This window comes from Ovis canadensis, chromosome 4, assembly GCF_042477335.2.
Source record: "Ovis canadensis isolate MfBH-ARS-UI-01 breed Bighorn chromosome 4, ARS-UI_OviCan_v2, whole genome shotgun sequence".
Lineage (NCBI taxonomy): Eukaryota > Metazoa > Chordata > Mammalia > Artiodactyla > Bovidae > Ovis > Ovis canadensis.
The window spans coordinates 106,301,418-106,322,305 of NC_091248.1; the positions used below are offsets into that span (position 1 = coordinate 106,301,418).

Consider the following 20,888-nt stretch of genomic DNA (forward strand, 5'->3'; position numbering starts at 1 on the left):
CAATCTATCAACCCAGGATAATATAAGGAGGGATCTTGTCAGTTTGTCCTTTCCTCTCAGGAACACAGATACTGTATCCTGTACTTTTTTAGAAAGGAAATAATAGGATTAGACGAAGATGGAGAACAAGAGGAGGTCAGACCCAAGAAAGGTATGTGGTCCTTCTAGAACTTTCCCATGTAACATGGGGAATTGTAATCCATTTGTGCTAAATGCTTTGACTATGCTCATTATGCAAAAAACATTAAAGCCTAGTATATTTTGTTACCATAGTTCTGCCTACTGGGAACTATAATTAAAGCACATTTGAACAAATGCAATTTTATTTGTTATTAAGCGACTAAAAGCTTAGTCAACCTTGCAAATATGACATTATTTTAGGATTACAATATGAGCCAGTCAGCTAGCCAATAAACTTTATTAGGTCCTATCTTTATTAGCAATGCCTCCTATTCCTATTGTAGGAGACCCCTATGCTATGTAACAGTGGTTCTCAAACTTTAGGAAGTCTCAGCATAACCTGCAGGACTTATTAAAATATCTGAGCCTTGCTTTCAGGGTTTCCTTACATCTGGGTTAGGGCCCTAAAATTTGCATTTCTAATATATCCCTAGAAGACTGATGCCTCTGGTCAGCAGATCACACTTTAATGCTATATAATATCCTGGTTATAACTTTGGAGTCAATCCACCTGGGTTCATATTCTGCTTCTCCAGTATTTATACATCCTTGGGTAAGTGACCTCATCTCTCTAAGTCTCAGTTTCTTAATTCATTTAGTGGGGACAATAATATTTATCCAAAAGGTTATGATCCTGCAAGCCACCAGGTATAGCAAAAAAAAAAAAAAATCAAAACAAACCTAATTTTGTATAAATTTATGGGGATTGCGGTTTCCCTTTACTCAAGGAATTCTGTATGAATGCAGGAGTAACATATAACTTCCCTCACTTTCACTCTAATACCCTCACCCACAGGAAATGCATCCATTCTGTAACACAACATAGAACAGGGCAATATCTTCTGACATTTTTATTTGGGAGCTCAAGATATCTAATAACTTCAGTCAATGGTCTCTGGTAGTCTCCATGGACATGGGTTAATGACAACAAGAAAATAAAATAACATTCATTTTAATTTCTAAAAATTCTAAGAATATAAATCTTTCATAAAATGTTGGAATAAAATCATAGCTGTATTTGTAATTCTCCAACTATGAAAATTTCATTTTAACTCTTTCTTATCTTTTGACTACCCAGTTTCTGTTTTAATGATTAAATTGATAACAAATACTCAAACCAAGTAGAAAAAAAAAAAAACATAAGATATAAGGAAAGCAGTATCAGGAACATTTTTTAAGGGTCCAAATAGTGACAAACTGTATCAATAATAATTAAAATTTCAAAATACACCAGTGTAAATCACTATCTCATTTTCTCACTGTATCAGGAACACACACACACAAACACAAACTACCAATGAAATCTATACTTCCAAAAAAATCCTTTGTACCTTGGAAACCTCTTTTAGTCCTGGCTCATATTAAATTCCTTTCTATAGTTATATATTAAAGGTTTACCATAATAATGATTTTTAAATTGTGGTATTTAAAATTTTTCATGTTTCTAATTATAGCATAAGCAATACAAGATATCATGAAATTTAACAAAAATGTCTACATAATTTAAATGAGTACATGTGTAGAATATAATTTAATATAAAACTCAGTCACCTGAATAACGATATCTTAGACACAGTCACACTGGTCATAGAGAATATCTGTCAGCTTGGGTGAAGAGGAAGCAGCAATATCTTACAGAAAATTCATTCCTGTTTATCACTCTAATGACAGAAAGTGAAGACAAACTAAAGAGACTCTTGATGAGGGAAAGGGTAAAGTGAAAAATGTTGGCTTGAAACTCAACATTCAAAAAAAAACTAAGCTCATGGCATCTAGTCTCTTCACTTCATGGCAAAGAGAAGGGGGAAAAGTGGAAACAGTAACAGATTTTATTTTCTTGGGCTCCAAAATCACTGCAGACGGTGACTGCTGCCATGAACTTAAAAGACACTTGCTTCTTGGAGGGAAAGCTATGACAGACCTAGACACCATATTACAAAGCCAAGGCATCACTTTGCTGACAAAGGTCCATCTAGTCAGAGCTATGGTTTTTTCAATAGCCATATATGAATGTGAGAGTTGGACCATAAAGAAGGCTGAGTACCAAAGAATTGATGCTTTTGAATTATGGTGCTGGAGAAGACTTGTGAGAGTCCCCTGGACTGCAAGGAGCTCAAACCAGTCAATCTTAAACGAAATCAACCCTGAATATTCATTGGAAGGACTGAAGCTGAAGCTTAAGCTCCAACACTTTGGCCACCTGATGTGAAGAGACAACTCATTGAAAAAGACCCTGATGCTGGGAAAGACTGAGGGCAAGAGAAGAGGGCAGGAGAGGATGAGATGTTTAGACAGAATCACCAACTCTGCTGCTGCTGCTGCTGCTGCTGCTAAGTCACTTCAGTCATGTCCGACTCTGTGCGACCCCATAGACGGCAGCCCATGAGGCTCCCCGTCCCTGGGATTCTCCAGGCAAGAGTGCTGGAGTGGGGTGCCATTGCCTTCTACAATCACCAACTCAGTGGACGTGAATTTGAGCGAATTCCAGAAGATAGTGAAGGACAGGGGAGCCTGGCATGCTGCAGTCCATGGGGTTGCAAAGACAACTTAGCAACTGAATAACAACAAATAGAGGACAGTATTTGTTCAGTTGATTCTGTCACTAATAGTTTAGTTGCACAATGAATGCAACTTCACTCTTATTTTCCACAGAAAAAAACAAAGACTGGTCTTATAATTCTTCAGTTCCATCCATCACTGTAATATCCAACTCACTCATTTGTATATACCTTTCCACAAGGGCTTATCTTCATTAAAGAATTCCTTGTGCATTTTATCTATTTTGATCAAAATGTGTATAAACTTCCTACAGTTTCATGATATCAATGTATATGACGATTTTTACTATTTTCAGTTCTTTGGAAGACTTAAGAAAAACCTCAAGAAGTAAGCATTAGCAGAGTTTTGAAGATTCTGATTTGTTTTAACAAAAACATCAATTATTTCAAGTCCTTTGCTGATTAGAAAGTAGTAGATCTCACATGACAGTCAAAGCATTTTGATCTTATGATTTGTACTCCCATACAATACCTTGTTATTTCCAATAATTATCTGAATGTTTGACTTTTTCCAATATCCTTCTCTCAGTCTTGTGTGTCTGTTAGGGAATCAAAAGGTTTGCTTGCCTAAGAAGAAATATGCTAAAAAGATAATGAGACAGACATAGACTGGCGATTCAATTCACATGATAGTATACATGTTAGAATGTCATTCTCCCAAATCATCCCACCCTCTCCCTCTCCCTCTGAGTCCAAAAGTCCGTTATACACATCTGTGTCTCTTTCCCTGTCTTGCATACAGGGTCGTCATTGCCATCTTCCTAAATTCCATATATATGTGTTAGTATACTGTATTGGTGTTTTTCTTTCTGGCTTACTTCACTCTGTATAATCGGCTCCAGTTTCATCCATCTCATCAGAACTGATTCAAATGAATTCTTTTTAACGGCTGAGTAATACTCCATTGTGTATATGTACCACAGCTTTCTTATCCATTCATCTGCTGATGGACATCTAGGTTGTTTCCATGTCCTGGCTATAATAAACAGTGCTGCGATGAACATTGGGGTACATGTGTCTCTTTCAATTCTGGTTTCCTCGGTGTGTATGCCCAGAAGTGGGATTGCTGGGTCATAAGGGACTTCTATTTGCAATTTTTTAAGGAATCTCCACACTGTTCTCCATAGTGGCTGTACTAGTTTGCATTCCCACCAACAGTGTAGGAGGGTTCCCTTTTCTCCACACCCTCTCCAGCATTTATTGCTTGCAGATTTTTGGATCGCAGCCATTCTGACTGGTGTGAAGTGGTACCTCATTGTGGTTTTGATTTGCATTTCTCTAATAATGAGTGATGTTGAGCATCTTTTCATGTGTTTGTTAGCCATCCATATGTCTTCTTTGGAGAAATGTCTATTTAGTTCTTTGGCCCATTTTTTGATTGGGTCGATTATTTTTCTGGAATTGAGCTGCATAAGTTGCTTGCATGTAAGAATTAAAGATTTTAAAATTTAAAAAATAAAAAAAAAATTTAAAAAAAATTAAAAAAAATAAATTAATAAATTAATTGCAAAAAAAAAAAAAAGATAATGAGACAACAATTTCAGAAGGAAAGAATAACAGGCAAATGTCCTTCCTTTCTTTGTTATAATTCTTGGAATTAGAATTATAGAAAATGTAAAGACCTAACATACATCACCTTCAGTGAAACCTTTAGAAGATCTTTTAACTTATCTTTGTGGACAAAACGGAGTAAGTAGAAGCTGAGTGCATCAATATTAAAACAGATTAGTCACAGTTTCAACAATAATACCCAGAGGGTGCTAACCTAGTTCTAGGTTTCCAACATCATAGAAGGATTCTTTCCTAGGTTCCATTTGTTTCAACATTTCACATTCTCATCAATGAGATGAAGCTATAAAAATGACACCATAGAATCTGTAGACGGGCCAGTGTTGGATGTTTGAAAGGGATCAAAAAAAAGCTGATGTTAGAAACAAGGGCTGAAGATGAAAAGTAATAAAAAATAAATGTAAAAAAAAGGTGATTAAATCCAAAGGACAGTTGTATTGTACAGACTGGACAGTAGCAATAACTTAGAAACAATCCATGCAACAAAGGCTTCATGATGTTATCTATCTATGTTGTTGTTCAGTTGCTCGGTTGTGTCTGACTCTTTGCAATGCCATGGTCTTTAGAAAGGTTAATAGGAATCAACAGTAAACCGAAAGTTTGTAAAATGAATGAATGGATGAAGTGTAGAATAATAGGAGGGATGAAGAAAAAAGGGAAGGTGAGGGAGGGAGAAAAATGAGGACAAAATGAGGGGAGAGGAGACAGTCTATACGAAAGGGAGAAAAACCCCACAGACCACCCTAGACATACTGCAGTATAAGTATGTATGGACCAACTGGATACCCTCAGGAGTGATCTGTCAAATCAATGCCATTCAAAAAACTCTTGGAGGAATCATGCATCTTTAGCCTTACATATCTGATAAGCATGTTCAAATACCCTAAGAACTTCAGTGGGAAAAGAAAATCGAGGTGGTGTTGTTTCAACAAGTAAGACAAATGAATGGCAGGCACAAAGCGGCAGAATTAGACTCTGTAAGCATATCTTACATCCAAGGTAAGAGAAATCCAACTAAGGCTGCAGGTGTTGCAAGAGGGCATCAGAAGGCAGACACACCGAAACCACAATCACAGACAACTAGCCAATCTAATCACATGGACCACAGCCTTGTCTAACTCAATGAAACTAAGCCATGCCGTGTGGGGCCACCCAAGAAGGGCAGGTCATGGTGGAGAGGTCTGACAGAACGTGGTCCACTGGAGAACAGAATGGCAAACCACTTCAGTATTCTTGCCTTGAGAACCCCATGAACAGTATGAAAAGGCAAAATGATAGGATACTGAAAGAGGAACTCCTCAGGTCGGTAGGTGCCCAATATGCTACTGGAGATCAGTGGAGAAATAACTCCAGAAAGAATGAAGGGATGGAGCCAAAGCAAAAACAAAACCCAGTTGTGGATGTGACTGGTGAGAGAAGGTCTGATGCTGTACAGAACAATATTGCATAGGAACGTGGAATGTTAGGTCCATAAATCAAGGCAAATTGGAAGTGGTCAAACAGGAGATGGCAAGAGTGAACGTCGACATTCTAGGAATCGGCGAACTAAAATGGACTGGAATGGGTGAATTTAACTCAGATGACCACTATATCTACTGCTATGGGCAGGAATCCCTTACAAGAAATGGCCAACAAAAGAGTCCAAAATGCAGTACTTGGATGCAATCTCAAAAACGACAGAATGATCTCTGTTCATTTCCAAGGCAAACCATTCAATATCACGGTAATCCAAGCCTATGGCCCAACCACTAATGGGGAAGAAGCTGAAGTTGAATGGTTCTATGAAGACCTACAAGACCTTTTAGAACTAACACCCCAAAAGATGTCCTTTTCCTTATAGGGAAATGGAATACAAAAGTAGGAAGTCAAGAAACACCTGGGGTAACAGGCAAATTTGGCCTTGGAATATGGAATGAAGCAAGGCAAAGGCTAACAGAGTTTTGCCAAGAGAACGCACTCATCTTAGCAAACACCCTCTTCCAACAACACAAGAGAAGACTATACATGGACATCACCAGATGGTCAACACAGACATTAGTCATTACATTCTTTGCAGCCAAAGTTGGACAAGCTCTATACAGTCAGCAGAAACAAGACTGGGAGCTGACGGGCTCAGATCATGAACTCCTTATAGCCAAATTCAGAATTAAGCTGAAGAAAGTAGGGAAAACCACTAGACCATTCAAGTATGACCTAAATCAAATCCCTTATGATTATACAGTGGAAGTGAGAAATAGATGTAAGGGACTAGATCTGATAGAGTGCCTGATGAACTACGGACGGAGGTTCGTGACATTGTACAGGAGAAAGGGATCAAGGCCATCCCCATAGAAAAGAAATGCAAAGAAGCAAAATGGCTGTCTGGGGAGGCCTTACAAATAGCTGAGAAAAGAAGAGAAGCAAAAAGCAAAGGAGAAAAGGAAAGATATAAGCATCTGAATGCAGAGTTCCAAAGAATAGCAAGAAGAGATAAGAAAGCCTTCTTCAGCGATCAATGCAAAGAAATAGAGGAAAACATAAAATGGGAAAGACTAGAGATCTCTTCAAGAAAATTAGAGATACCAAGGGAACATTTCATGCAAAGATGGGCTTAATAAAGGACAGAAATGGTATGGACCTAACAGAAGAAGAAGATATTTAGAAGAGGTGGCAAGAATACACAGAAGAACTGTACAAAAAAAGGGCTTCACAACCCAGATAATCACGATGGTGTGATCACTCACCTAGAGCCAGACATCCTGGAATATGAAGTCAAGTAGGCCTTAGAAAGCATCACTACAAACAAAGCTAGTAGAAGTGATGGAATTCCAGTTAAGCTATTTCAAATCCTAAAAGATGATGCTGTGAAAGTGCTGCACTCAATATGCCAGCAAATTTGGAAAACTCAGCAGTGGCCATAGGACTGGAAAAGGTCAGTTTTCATTCCAATCCCAAAGAAAGGTAATGCCAAAGAAGGCTCAAATTATCACACAATTGCACTCATCTCACATGCTATTAAAGTAATGCTCAAAATGCTCCAAGTCAGGCTTCAGCAATAACATGAACCGTAAACTTCCAGATGTTCAAGCTGGTTTTAGAAAACGCAGAGGAACCAAAGATCAAATTGCCAACATCTGCTGGATCATGGAAAAAGCAAGAGAGTTCCAGAAAAACATCTATTTCTGCTTTATTGATTATGCCAAAGCCTATGACTGTGTAGATCACAATAAACTGTGTAAAATCCTGAAAGAGATGGGAGTACCAGACCACCTGACCTGCCTCCTGAGAAACCTATATGCAGATCAGGAAGCAACAGTTAGAATTGGCCATGGAACAAAAGACTAGTTCCAAATAGGAAAAGAAGTATGTCAAGGCTGTATATTGTCACCCTGCTTATTTAACTTATATACAGAGTACATCATGAGAAATGCTGGGCTGGAAGAAGCACAAGCTGGAATCAAGATTTCTGGGAGAAATATCAATAACCTCAGATATGCAGAGGACACCACCCTTATGGCAGAAGGTGAAGAGGAACTAAAAAGCCTCTTGATGAAAGTGAAAGTGGAGAGTGAAAAAGTTGTCTTAAAGCTCAACATTCAGAAAATGAAGATAATGTCATCCAGTCCCATCACTTCATGGGAAATAGATGGGGAAACAGTGTAAACAGTGTCAGACTTAATTTTGGGGGGCTCCAAAATCACTGCAGCTGGTGATTGAAGCCATGAAATTAAAAGACGCTTACTCCTTGGAAGGAAAGTTATGACCAACCTAGACAGCATATTGAAAAGCAGAGACATTACTTTGCTAACAAAGGTCCGTCTAGTCGAGGCTATGGTTTTTCCAGTGGTCATGTATGGATGTGAGAGTTGGACTGTGAAGAAAGCTGAGCTCTGAAGAATTGATGCTTTTGAACTGTGGTGTTGGAGAAGACTCTTGAGAGGCCTTTGGATGGCAAAAATATCCAACCAGTCCATTCTAAAGGAGATCAGTCCTGGATGTTCATTAGGACTGATGCTGAAGCTGAAACTCCAATGTTTTGGCCACCTCATGCGAAGAGTTGGCTCATTGGAAAAGACCCTGATGCTGGGAAGGATCGGGGGCGGAGGAGAAGGGGACGACAGAGGATGAGATGGCTGGATGGTATCACCAACTCGATGGACATGAGCTTGAGTAAACTCATGAGTTGGTGATGGACAGGGAGGCCTGGCATGCTGCAATTCATGGGGTCGCAAAGAGCTGGGCACGACTGAGCAACTGAATTGAACTGAAGCATATCTTAGTATCAAAGTTCTCCAAGGATGGAGCTCCTAGCCACTCTCTCTAGAAGGTATTGATCTCTTGACTGCAAGATCCGTGACAAGGTTTTTGAAAAATTAATTCAAGCATCAGATAGGTGGTAAGATTAGATAATTTTTGCAAATCCCTCTTAACCCCAAGATTCCAATATTCAAACACCTTATTGTGGGGCAAAATAGCTCCTGCAAAAGATTTTTTTCTAATAAAAGCAACGGAAACAAATGGTTACCCTTTGTGGTGAAACCAAGCCTATAGAATCATGTATTTTCTTGCATGTTTGCTCTTTAGAGTTAATCTCCTTCCGCAGGAATGTATTTATATCTCTTTGTCCTCTTCTATACTGACTGACTCTGCTAATTTGCACATAGCATGCTTTATCTTGTAAATATAATAGTCCATCCAGCATTCTCCCTTTGTGAGAAATCCCTCTTTACTCTCATAAATTACATGAATGGATATGAAGCATACTTTCCTTTCTTCAATAGAGACTATTCCCAAAAGTAGCCTGAAACATGCCAAACATCTGCTTCTACGCACAGTTCAGTACATGATACTGATACGTATTATCACTGGGTGAATTCTGAATACAAGGCCAACTTAACACACTCCTGAACAACTCCTTCCTCCTCCCCTGGCCTAGTCACAGAAAGCTCAAGGAAATCAGAATAATTCTAATATTTTCCCAATTGAGCTATAACTAAGCAGGTAAATCTGCTAAAATGAAAACCACAGTAGAGCAGTCTAAAATCTAAATATAAATGAGATAAGTATAATGACAAATGTTTCTCTAATGAATATTTTAAAATATATAAGTACTTTACTCTCTGTTGTACTTTAATACTCACAGAGATTGCTTTTCCATACTATGAATTGTTCTTGGAGATGGGCAGATTTTATTGCCTGCTAAAGATCAGAGGGTACAACTGTATACTCAGTTTTTAATTCAACATATACTTATCTATGTCTTTTCTAGCTGCTGGATATATCACCATGAAGAGAACAGATATGGTACCTGTTCTCATGGAGCTTACTTTCTAGTGGAAAGATCAGCCATAAGAGGTAAATAGTTAATGGAAAAGATTATTTAAGTTATGAATTTTTTTTAGCTATGCAGCATGTGGGATCTTAGTTCCCTGACCAGAGAACCTCCTGCATAGGAAGTGTGGAGTCTTAACCACTAAACAGTCAGGGAAGTCCCTAAGTTTATGAGTTTTAATGCTAGAGTATCTTTCCGACTCATGGCAACAGGGTATTTTTGTTTCATTCAAGTGAGCCCAACACTATACCCATCAGTCTGTTTTCCCTTGATGGTCTTCAGATGGAGAACACTGATGGTTTTAGGATTTCCTTAAATCTACTGGGGTGTTATTTCAGTCTTCTTTTCTTTAGAATTTCTACCCACAATTTTATTTTTTTGTCTTAACACTTCTGATTTCAACGTTTTGCTTAACTTTGTCCTTTCTTGAGGAAAAAGAGCTTGTATGTCCTCAGTATGAATCAAGACTTTTTTTTCACTAAATAAAGATACTATTACAAACATATTCCAAACTAATCTTAAATTATCAAAATAACCATTCTCCACAGTACTGTTTACTATTTTACTATTTTTTCTGCCTTTTCCTCATTTAAATGTCTACCCACTGCTTGAAAAAAAAAAAAAGCATCTCGCCTGTATGCTTTATTCCATCATCAAGTGTTCTCCAGGCTTTCTAGTTTCAGTGATCACATTTTTAGATGTGGCTACTCTTCAGTACTTCTATTTGCATACAATACAACAAACTACTCGACATTCCCTCTTGGAGAACCTCCGCCCCCAGCCTCTTCACCTTGTCATTAGATTGCCTTAGTTTCACATCATTAGTTTTTGAACGAATATCTTTATCCTGTTCCCAGGGGGTCATACAGTCTAGTCTGTCACTACTTATACCTGAATGACTAAAACAACTTCCCCCAAAGGTTTCATATCTCAATTTCTCTCCCTTGCAATTGATCATGTTCACTAAATCATAGCTAATCTTACAACAGTCTGCCATTGCCCCTGTCTGTCTTCTCTGCCCTGGGAGCAGCTCTTGCCACTGCCCCTACCCTCAGAAAATATATGCCTGCCCCAAGTTCATCTCTTTGCACTCACTGGTCAGGATTATCTCTCAGCTTCTGAGCCAACCACTCTCTGTGATGGTACTAACAGATGAGAGCTGCAGCTTGGCAGTCACATGTTCCCTGACCTTACTTATCTCTAACAGCAGCTTCCAAAATAGCACCATTTCAAGGGACATTGACACAGCAGCCAAGTTCATTTGGGTTGGAACTGCCACAGTCAGAGGGGCTTGGCTCTAGGGTAGGGATTAAGACTGTGTTTGGGAGCCTCAGGGCTGGTTATGCGGAGAATCCTCTGAAGCTACAACTCTTCTCTGAAGCCACTCTGGGCTTTGCCCTCTTGAAAACCATGGGGGTCTTTTGCCGGAGGATGGCCTTTCTCATCCTCTTTGCCATGTGAAGGAGCTGTCTCCATCTGGCAGGGTTCTTTCTTCCACATCTTGTCTGTTCTGTATATTTATTTCCCTATACCTTTCCAAGCAGCCTGGAAAAAAAAAAATGGTCAACTCAAGGTTTGACAGAGGGAAAACAAATAGTAAATACTGTATGAATAAGAAAAATTATAGCCTGTCATTACCCTAGCTAGGAATGCACCTTGACTCCCTAATACCTACAGAATCAAGTTTCTTTTTCATGAACTTAGTGCTTGGAAAAGATAATGCTGAAACTGAATAATTCTATTATTAAAGTGACCTTTACATTTAGGAGGATTATAAATAACCTGTTTGGTCCCTGAAAACGATTTTGGATTTTTCAGGCTTATCTGCCATTGGCTCCTATGACTTAGGTAACTACATATGTCTCCTCACATTATCTAGCTAAAACTTTCCTAATTATCTTCCTCCCAAGTTTCTATCAAACTCCTTCCACACTGCATATACATGCATGCACACACACACACACACACACACAAAGGAAGGAAGAAAAAAAAAAGCTTTTAGAAATAATTTACTGAGTTCACTGACATAAATAGGAGCTATAAGAAGCACAGCAAACTATTTCAGCATTATTTTGGCCAAATGTATATACCTTTCCCATTTCCTTTACACCCACATGAAACCTACACTATGTCTTTTTCCACAGGCTCCAGCTCAGTAGCTTGAATTAATTACATAATGACATTCTACAGGCAACTTTGGGTTAAACATCCGCAAAATAAAATCAGCTCAGCCTTTGAAGGGAGGATCTACTAGTGATTAATAAATTCACCACTGCCCAGGAGGATAAAAAATAAAAAGAACAAACTGATTACTTTGTTGTGATTTCAAACTAAATATTTATCTTCTATGAATTTTACTTGTTGAAAGAACAAGACTGCAATTTGAGTTTATTGGTAACTGAAGCAGAACTAACGAAAGATTCCTTATTAGGATGTTCTAGCCACCTTTTCAAACACATCTATTTCTTCTTTCAGGAAGATTAAATGTATGAAAGAAATTCAAGTTTCTTTTATTAGTATCATAACTAGCTCTAGCAATCAAGGGAAAGGAAGTTTCTCTTATCTTTCTGCCATATTTTATTGTAGTTAAATTAATACTTGTAGTTGTATTATGTCTTTAATACAAGTTAACTGATGCTTAAAGTCCAACATTTTCCCCTTTTTTATAATAATTAGTTTCTATTATCATAAATGTACTAGACTCTGAGAAACTCTGTAGACTTTTATATTTGCTATTTTTGCATTTTTAAGATTTCCTAAAAACTATTCAAACTTATTAATACACATCACTTCAGTTCAGTCGCTCAGTCATGTCCAACTCTTTGCGACCCCATGAATCGCAGCACTCCAGGCCTCCCTGTCCATCACCAACTCCCGGAGTTTACCCAAACTTATGTCCATCGAGTTGGTGATGCCATCCAGCCATCTCATCCTCTGTCGTCCCCTTCTCCTCCTGCCCCCAGTCCCTCCCAGCATCAGGGTCTTTTCCAATGAGTCAACTCTTCGCATGAGGTGGCCAAAGTACTGGAGTTTCAGCTTCAATATCAGTCCTTCCAATGAACACTGATTTTCTGATCTTCAGAATGGACTGGTTGGATCTCCTTGCAGTCCAAGGGACTCTCAAGAGTTTTCTCCAACACCACAGTTCAAAAGCATCAATTCTTCGGTGCTCAGCTTTCTTCACAGTCCAACTCTCACATCTATACATGACCACTGGAAAAACCATAGCCTTAACTAGATGGACCTTTGTTGGAAAAGTAATGTCTCTGCTTTTGAATATACTATCTAGATTGGTCATATCATTCCTTCCAAGGAGTAAGCATCTTTTAATTTCATGGCTGCAATCACCATCTGCAGTGATTTTGGATCCCCAAAAAATAAAGTCTGACACTGTTTCCACTGTTTCCCCATCTATTTCCCATGAAGTGATGGGACCAGATGCCATACATGTATATATAATATAATATACATTAATATGCATAAGCAGTCTCACTAGATGAGATCATAGTCAATCAATGCTTAACCCACTTCTCAATACCACTGTATAGGAGCTTCAGGCTATCAGAATTAACTTCATTGACTTGGAGAGTACAGAGAGACACTGGAGACACTTGGAGGAGACATAAGTCATATTCCAGGTCACTGGCAAATAAGTGTGCTTAAATACTTCTGTATCTATGACAATATTTACTTAACAAACACATAGAATACTTGCTATGTTCAAAGACTTTTATGAATGTAAATTCATTTATTCCTTCTAAAAACCTTGTGAGCTAGCTAGCATCGTGATCCCCATTTATAAACAGAGAAACTGCAGCATAAATATGTTAAGGGTCTTGCCCAAGTTCACAGAGCTAATACAAGGAAAATTCACAATGCGAACCTAGCAGTCTGGCTCCAGAGTCTGAGCTCTTAAATGCTCTGCTAGGCCACCTCTCCATCTTCAAAGTTATTTGCATATTGAGAATATAATTTCAATACTAAGGATATTAAAGCTTTTAATTTTGTGAAAAAAATAACATTTTTCCTTTCATATCTGAAATCATTTCGTGGCTGATCCTACATAGACATCCAAGGTCTCCCTGACCCCACACCACACTGGCTCAGGCGCCCACTTGCTTTGCACCATCCAGTTCTGTGCCTTCTCCTATGGCAGCACCTATCACGATTTCTGCATATTAAATACTACGTTCTTTCAGAGCAAGGAATATGTCTTTTCATAGTTGTATCATAAACACGTACCTGTGCAGATAAAGCAATGTTACAAATCATCCAGCGGCCAGAGTTAAATGACTTTCTTATCAAGTTCTGACACTTGTAATAGCAGATTAGGCCTTTCCAGGTGGCTCAGAAGTAAAGTAAAGAATCTGCCTACCAATGCAGGAGAGGCAGTTCCAATCCCTGGATCTGGAAGATGCCCTGGAGAAGGAAACGGCAGCCCCCTCCAGTATTCTTGCCTGGGAAATCCCATGGACAGAGGAAGCTCGCAGGCTACCATCCATGGGGTCACAAAAGAGTTAGATACAACCTAGAGACTAAACAACAACATCAACAACAAATAGATTTCTTCTCTTTACCCACGGGAGTAGGCACACTCCAGTTTTAAAATTAGCCAATATGTGGACATACGCTGGGCGTTTGAAGGAAATGATACTGCAGAAAAACAGGTAAATGGATGGTCCACTTTCTCCTTGGCAAAGGGCTTTCAAAATTTGAGAGGCTTCGAACTTACCGACACTAGAGTTTCTCATCTGAAGAAGTAGCAGCTCAGTTGCACTGAGCATTTGAAGTTAGAAGCCAAGGAATATATACGAAGCTCCTCTGACAAAACACTACCATCCAAACCTCACAGCAAGCAAACAATTGCCAGCTAGCGCATTGCTCTGCACAAGAAATGACATTATGTCATTTTATGCAAAGGACATCAAAACAACCCGTCAGTTTAGCAGAGGATCTAGATACACCAGGAGAAGGCTTTCACATATCACTTTAAGCATTTCCAGGAAAATTGCCCTAGAAGCTCTTAAGACACAATAATTTGAACTTAACTAGACTTAACCAACACAAACTATAACTTTTCTAAAGTGTCTATTTATAAGTGTAAGGATTTGTTAGAGAAGCTCTACTCACTCTGAGAAAAAAAAGTTCTCCAGAGACATGGTGATTTATTTACTTTTATCCAGCAATATTCGCTCATCTAATTGTTAATTATGTACCCTTAGTGCTAGGCACTCTACTCAGTGTACTTACAGGAATCATTTTTCTGTCGATAAAACCATATTTTTAAATAGGGTTAATAATTTCCAGATATTTTGTCAAATTTAACAACAGTAGATAATAAGTTTTTATAAACATGGGAATAAAGCAGAATTTCAATGGACACAATTCTACATTTCTTGCTGAATGCTAGGAACATATGTAGGTAAGTGTCAGCTTATACATGTAGCTTGAGTGTTCTGATTAACTATCCATTTGGCATTTTTGCCTACTTTGATCAGTCAGTTTCATTGAAAGAGTCAAACTGGCTTTAGCATGTAGACAGGCATGGCTGCAGGTCCATAACATGAGAGAGCTAAATGGACATCAGAAGACCAGCTTCCCTGGACCACAAGCTTCTAAGCATAAGAACCATGACTTCTATGGTTCTGGGGCTGGATGCATTTCCCAGTACAGGCCAGGCATCAGTATATTAGTGCTTGAATAAATGACCCCACATAACCTCTTTCAAACCTATAAAACTATTTCCCATTTATAAAAATTTCCAGTGATACCAGACATGAAGATGGCCACTTACCCGTTACCCTGATAATATTAACCCTTCCTAAATGCAGAGATCATATTGAGGCTCTTAAAGCAAAATGATTTGAAACTAACTAGATTCATGAACCAAGGCAAAGTATAACTTTACTAACAGCTATTCACTTCAGTGAGATTTCCTTAAATGCTCTTAACTTTTCATCCCTGATACTGTTTTATTTTGGGTCTTGGTTTTTTACCTTTTGGTTATCTTTGTGGGGTACTCTAAGTATTGTTAGAAGCTAACAAAATAATAAATTATAACTCTGCTTCTTGGTAACCAGCTTAAATTCTTTTAACAATACATGATTATTCAAGCTTATCTCTTTTTCAAAATATTGGTAATATTATAATACAAAATGTGCACACACACCCCCACCGTACTGTTGGTACCCTTTCTACTACAATGCATAATCTCTTAACTAAACTCTAAGCTACAGCAGGGCCAGGTTCCCATCCCATTTTCTTGCCATCTCTGACAGGTTACACATGACAGTACTCCAGAAACATGTTGGAGAAAGATAATTAAGCACTGCAAAACTGAAGACCAGGAGCTAGCAAAGCAAAGCGTCCCAAAGCTCTCTGATGGAAAACTGAATTACAGAGCTTACAAGAAGTAAAATATTCTCTTTTACTCTCCCTTTTTGAATCATCACTTTTAAAACTTATGTATCATCATAATCAAATTCCTCTAGTGCTAACCTCACAGCATCAACATTTTGATGTATTTATCGGGCAAGCCCAAGAGCCATTCTTGGGCCCTAGCCACCTTCTTCTGTGGTTAGGAACCCTAACGGTTACTTTTCCTGCTTCTCTTGTAGCCACGGATCCTCGCGTGGCACAGTTCTAGGCGGCACTATCACTTGCCTGGTCTTCCTGTCCTGAACATACGATGTCTAAACCTGCATTGTGCACATTGCAACCATGAAGCAAAAAAAAAAAAAAAAAGTGAAAATGAAAGGCCACCTTGTTGGTGACCAGGAAAAGCAAAGATAACATAGCATTATTGAACTATGCAAGCAAACCAGTGTGAGCAATCTGCTTCTTTCAGGAAACCTGGTGTGAGGAAAAGATTTTTATTTGTGTAAGCCACTGTTAACAGTCAAATGCCTTTCAACTGAGGCATCGATTAAGACAGTGATGGTTTAAATCCCAATTCTGCCTTTTATTAACTATCTGACTTTGGGCAAATTACTGAACATCTCTAAGCTAAGTTTCTCATCTGTATAATGGACACAAGTATAACTGCCATTAGAGGACTGTTGTTAATTATTGTGAGAAATATGAAATAACCCATGTAATTAGCAGAACTTTACTATTACTCTCAAACATTAAAGATAGATATATATATATATATACACTAATACAAAAATATAAACACATACAAATATTTTTAAAGTAAATGCTGTGTCTTTTCTCCTAAAAAATTACATATAAAAATTAAACATTTAGGGTGGTAGAGAATTCAACTTTTTATAAAATAATTTTCACTCTATATCTCTTCTAGGTCAAGACATCTACAATTAACATTAAAATGTATAAATACCCTTGTATGTGATTGCATTAGGTGGTACTATAATTACTATAATTAAAATTTTTTGTTCTAGTTATTGTTATAGAAAACAAACCGCTTCCTCAAGCATAAGGATAGACTGGAATGGCTCACAGTAACTCTCAACTTTCTTTTACCATCTCACCCAGAAACCCAAATCATTGTAAATCTTTACCATTTCATTTAGTAGAATATTTTCAGCATATTCAACCATTTCTTTTGGATCACTAAAGAAAACAGCAGGTCTCTGGGTTTTGTTTCCCCTTGTTTTAGTCATAAGCATTTCAGCTTCACCTCAACAAGATCATCATTCCAAAAGCTTCTCTTTGGAAGCTTTATCTTGCAAGGTTAATAAAAGACAGTGTTCCTAAGCCTAGAGATTTTCCATTTATAGCTTTCCATTAAGATTCTTAAAGGTAGATATTATTCCAATTAAATATTTAAAGGTAGATCCTTTTATGAAATAGCTTTTTTATTAATTCAAAAAGAGATAATTATTTATACTTCTAAATCCTTTCTAATAGGATTTGAATTGACCTACAACAAAAGACATAAATAGATTAAGATGGAAATAAATCAAAACATACCACAGTACTAGAAAAGTAGATGCAAATATAAAAATCATCATTGATGTGATTATGCACAACATTCAGCTCTGAGCTTCCATGAGACTAAGAAGAAAATGGAAATATAGTTGATTAAGCAATTTCTCACAGCTTTATAGAGCAGAGCTGTAATACTTTTATATACTGATTCCAAGTGTGGCCTTGGTACTAAATTCCATTAGGAATTTATCTTATGGGTCTTTTTTCAAGGAAAATTGAGTTTCATAATATTCAGTATTTTCATCAATGAGGTTCACTAGCTGCTTTGAACTCCAATAAAAGTCAATAGCATGACATTATGCCAGTAATTTTCAAATTATTTTTAGCCATGGAACCAGGGAAATAAAATACTATGCAGCAGCTCATATATAACATGGACAAATAAGAACTGCTCTAATTGAAACAGAATTAAAGGGCCTGAAGCTAGCATAATCACTGACTACAGACTCTGGGTAAGGAAAAAGCCTGTGTAGCCAACAAACTGATCATATTAGTTACAAATATAAAAATGGAAATAAAATGTCCTGCAGCTAATATCACATTTAATGGTAAAAGATTTCATATCCTCTCCCTATGACTTGGCACAAGGCAATGAATGTCTACCCACATCAGTGCCACTGTACCCGACACAGGAGGTTCTAGCCAGCACAATCAAGAAAGGGAATGCAGGAGAGAGGAAATACCAGGCGCACAGATAGGAAAAGAAAAAGTAAAAATATCTTTACTCACAGTCAATCTGATTGAGTACTGGGTGTATACAAAATCTTAAAAAAAAAAGCCACTAGAACTAAGCAAAGTTGTAGCATGCAAGATCAATAGCAAAAAAATCATTACTTATATTTCTATATACAAACAGATAATTGGAAATGGAACAAAAATACATTTATAATAGCATCAAAAAACTATGAAATATTAAAATTTAACAAAATGTGTGTACAAGTAGGATACTTAAAATTATAAAATATTACTGAGAAAAATTAAACAAGTCTTAAGTAAGGAAGTTGCTGAAGACTAAATTGTATACCTTCCATTTAAATTAATATGTTGGAGCCCCAATTTACAATGTAATGGTATTTGGTAATGGGACCTTTGGGAGGTAACTGGGTTTAGATGAGATAATGAGAGTGAAGCTCTTATGATGAAATTAGAGCCATTATAGAAGGGAAAACATGAGAGGGCTTATTTCTCTCTCTCTACACACAACACAAGAGGTCATGCAAGCATACAGCAAAATGGCAGCTGCCTTTAAGTCAAGCTAAAGAAACCTCGGCATAAAAACTACTTTGCTAACTTGATGTTGGTCTTCCCAGCCTACAGAACTAAAAGAAAACAAAATTCTGTTTTTTAAGGCACCCAGTCAATGGTATTTCATTATGGCAGCCCATGCTACGACAGAGATATACCATGTTCACAGGTCAGTTGGCTCAATGTTGTTTATCAATTCACTCAAAATTGTTCTACAAATTCAGCACAATCTCAATTAAAATCCTAGCAGGCCCATAAGAAAGAAAGTGAAGTCGCTCAGTCATGTCCAACCCTTTGCGACCCCATGGACTGTAGCCTACCAGGTTCCTCCATTCATGGGATTTTCCAGTCAAGAATACTGGAGTGGGTTGCCATTTTCTTCTCCAATATAGCTCAACAATTCCATCCCTAGATAAATACCTAAAATAATTGAAAACAACTACTAAAACAGATACGTTAATGTCAGTGCTCACTGCAGCATCACTGACAATAGCCAAAAGTTGGAAACAACTCAAGTGTCCCATCCACAGATGAATGGATAAACAAAATGTGGCACATTTACATAATGGAATATTATTCAGCCATAAATTGGAATGAAATTTGATACAAGCTACAACATGAATGAATCTTGAAAACATTAAGTGAAATAAGTTAGTCACAAAAGAACACATAATATATGATTCCATTTATCTGTGATGCCTAGAATAGGCAAATTCATAGAGGCAGAAAGCAGATTAGAGATCACCAAGGGCTGGGGAGTATTGAGTATTGCCCCTTAATGGGTACAGACGTTCTGTTTGGGGTCATGAAAAATTTCAGAAATAGTGGTAATAGTTGCATAACATTGTGAACGTAATTGATGTCATTGAATTGTATACCTTAAAATGGTTAAAATAGCAAACATTATGTTTTATATATTTTACCACAATAAAGAAAAATACAAAAGAAAATCCTAGGAAGTTGTTTTTTTTTTTTTTAGAAAACAAGTTGACTATAAAATATACATGACTATTTGAAGGACCTAGAACAGCCAAAATTGCTTTGAAAAGAGTAACTAAGTTGAAGAACTCATACTACTTGATCTGAAGACTCACACTAAGGCTACAATAATCAAGATAGTGTGGTATTGGATATGTAGTTCTAATATGATCTGTATAGATATATAAATCAATGGAGGAGAACTGAGTATCTAGAAATAGATTCACATGCAATCAATTAATTTTTGACAAGATGCCAAGGCAATTCAATACTGAGAGGAGTCTTTTCCATGAAAGGTGAAGAACATCTGGATGTGCACATGAATAAGTGAACTTTGAGCTTTCTTCAGATCATACATCAAATTAACTCGAAGTGGATCATAGACCTAAACATAAATACCAAAACTATAAATCTTCCTAAAGGAGAAAACTTTGCAAAAATCCAGAATTAATCAATTGAATTTCACCAAAATTACAATTGAATCTTGAGAAACCCCATTAAGAAAATAAAAAGCTAAAATAAAAACCACCAAAATGGGAGGGACCAGAATGAAATGTTACTCATATATGTATCTATATATGCTGCTACTGTTTAATCACTAAGTTGTGTCCAACTCTTGGTGACTCCATGGACAGTAGCCCACCAGACTCCTCTGTTCATGGGGTTTCCCAGGCAAGGATACTGGAGTGGGTTGCCATTTCCTTCTCCAGGAAATCTTCCCAACTCAGGAATTAAACTCAAGTCTATTGCTTGAAAAGTGGATTCTTTACCAATGAGCCACTTGGGAAGCCATGTATATATGTGTATATATACATGTACACACATATGTGTGTATAGAGCATATGTATGTAAATGTATGTATACTTTCACATATGTGTATATATGTGTGTGTGTGAATTTATGCATTTATAAATTCATATATATATATGAATTGATGTGCATGCATTTTTATCTGACAAAGGACTTGTATCTAGAACTTAATAAGATGACAAAAACCTATCATAAAAAATTATCAAAAGGTTTGAACACTTTAAAGAAGATATACAAATGGCAACTAAGTACATCAAAAAATGCATAACTACATCAGTCAAAAG

The 20,888-nt window shown here is 37.3% G+C and overlaps 1 protein-coding gene and 1 pseudogene across 2 annotated transcripts in view; one reads left to right on the forward strand and one right to left on the reverse strand.

Moving 5' to 3' along the window:
• The window catches only part of GRM8 (glutamate metabotropic receptor 8), an 883,624-nt gene that overhangs the window by 593,170 nt on the left and 269,566 nt on the right, over positions 1–20,888 (reverse strand). The window lies entirely within an intron of this gene.
• Positions 119–11,079, forward strand: LOC138439048 (ATP synthase F(0) complex subunit C2, mitochondrial pseudogene; annotated as a pseudogene).